A 2,699-nucleotide genomic window follows, 5' to 3' on the forward strand; every position below is an offset into this window, starting at 1 on the left:
ATCTTAACTAACGGTACTTGGGAGATCACTGACCGTCCTTATGGGTGCAAACCTGTAGGATGTAAGTGGGTGTTCAAGAAGAAGCTTAGACCTGATGGTACGATTGAAAAGTATAAGGCACGGCTTGTGGCCAAGGGTTATACCCAGAAAGAAGGTGAAGAATTTTTTGATACTTACTCACCCGTGGCTAGACTGACCATAATTCGGGTTCTACTATCACTGACTGCCTCACATGGTCTTCTCGTTCATCAAATGGACGTTAAGACAAGTTTCCTCAATGGAGAGTTGAAGGGGGAAATTTACATGGGTCAGCCAGATGGTTTTGTAGTACCTAGTTAGGAAGGAAAGGTGTGCAAGTTATTAAAGTCTTTATATGGCCTTAAACAAGCTCCTAAGGAGTGGCATGAGAAGTTCGAAAGAACATTAACTGCTGCCGGCTTTGTAGTAAACGATGGTGACAACTGCGTGTACTATCGCTATGGTGAGGGTGAAGGAGTTATTCTTTGTCTGTATGTCGACGACATACTGATCTTTGGAACCAAACTTCATTTAATCAAGGAGGTTAAGGATTTCTTATCTCGTTGTTTTGAGATGAAGGATCTAGGAGTAGCTGATGTTATCTTAAACATCAAGCTGTTGAGAGATGAGAATGGTGGGATCACACTGCTTCAGTCTCACTATGTGGAAAAGATCTTGAGTCGTTTTGGGTATAGCAACTACACGCCTTCTCCAACTTCATATGATGCTAGTGTGTTGCTTCGAAAGAACCGACGGATTGCTAGAGATCAACTGAGGTATTCTCAGATTATTGGCTCGCTTATGTATTTGGCGAGTGCCATGAGGCCTGACATCTTTTTTGCTATGAGCAAGCTGAGTCGGTTTGTGTCAATACCGGGAGATGATCATTGGCATGCGCTTGAGAGAGTTATGCGCTATTTGAAAGGCACCGCGAGCTATGGGATTCACTACACCGGGTATACAAGGGTACTGGAGGGTTATAGTGACTCAAACTGGATATCTGATACTGATGAGATTAAGGCCACAAGTGGTTATGTTTTTACAGTTGGTGGTGGCGCTGTTTCCTGGAAGTCTTGCAAGCAGACCATCTTAACGAGGTCAACTATGAAAACAGAACTCACAGCATTAGACACTGTCACTTTTAAAGCAGAGTGGCTTCGTGAACTCTTGATGGACTTACCTATGGTTGAAAAACCAATACCCCTATCCCGATGAACTGTGATAATCAAATTGTGGTCGTCAAGATAAACAGTTCAAAGGATAATATGAAGTCCTCAAGGCATGTGAAGAGGAGACTAAAATCTGTCAGAAAATTGAGGAACTTCGGAGTTATTACGTTGGTTTATATCCAAACGTCGAAAAACTTGGCAGATCCCTTCACAAAGGGTCTATCACGTAACGTGATAGATAATGCATCGATGGAGATGGGCTTGAGACCCACCGCATGAGTTGTCCATAGTGGTAACCCACTCTATGTGATCGGAGAGTGAAGTAGAAGTGGGAGACAAGCTGTTGGTCAGCTGAAAAGAGAGTATCCCTATATTAACTATCCCACTCCGTGAAGATGCAATACTCTCCTGATCTGCATGGCAGGTTGATACTTATCTTAATGTGTTTCAAGTGGCTTATTCGGGTAAGCAGAGATGTTGTCCTGCAGAACATCTTCTGAGGAACACATCTATATGAATTTGACTGTTAACATCGCAGTCTGTGAGAATTGGGTGTTCTCTAATAAATTCATGAAAATCCCCTGGAGTACGACGTATACGCTCCACCCGCGGGGAAGCCTTGCGGCAGCCCGTATCGGTCAAGAATTTGTGTGAGACTAGTCTCGCAGAAAACTTGTAGTTCAAGGTATAGTCCATGATTCAAGTTGTGATCTAGTGTAGTATAAATCTCTAAGTGAAAGTTCAACTTCACAGTCTCCACTAAGCACCGGTATATAAACAATGTTTTGGAACTAAATGATGAGATGTGCCAATGAGACTTTGTGGGGAATTGTTGGAATTTTGCTAGTAGGCCTTTGGCCCAAAGCCCAACTAAAATTCTGAAATTCTCTTGGCCCATTCATGCACACATGTGAGTGGAGTGAATGAGGCTAAAGTTTAGTCCTACCCCGAAAGTTGAGAGAGAGTTGCACCTCTTTATAAGATGAGCTCTTCTACCACTTGTATGAGCATGAGAAGAGGAGACCTACACGCGCGCTCCTGCTCCTCGCTCACCTCGCCACGCCGCGCCGCGGGTTCCGGGATTGAGCCGAGCCGAGGACAGAGCTATGCACGTTGTCTCAGACGTGGGGTTTACTCCCACGACCTGCCCGGCCCGCACTATATAGTCAGGCGGACGTCTACCCTAGCCGCCGCCGCTTCGTATGGTTTCTCACCACCGTTCCAGATCATTACGCCGCCAAACAAGTCTTCTCCATTCCTCCTTTCGGCGTGTACCGGGAGAAGGGACAGCAGGCCTCCGGAACCCCGCCTCTGGTGATCTTGTACGGGAAAGAGGCGATCAGGTTTTTGAGGAGCACACTCGCGCGACTGCTGGCAGCGACGACTTCGCGAACGACGACTTCTTCCCCGACCTCGGCAACCTCATCCTCGACGACATGGGCGACAAGTCAACACCGGCGGTGCTACTCCCGCTACACCGTATGTGATTCTATCATTCCTGTTCGAGATCGT

This window comes from Triticum urartu, chromosome 2 (assembly GCF_003073215.2).
Source record: "Triticum urartu cultivar G1812 chromosome 2, Tu2.1, whole genome shotgun sequence".
Classification (NCBI taxonomy): Eukaryota; Viridiplantae; Streptophyta; class Magnoliopsida; order Poales; family Poaceae; genus Triticum; species Triticum urartu.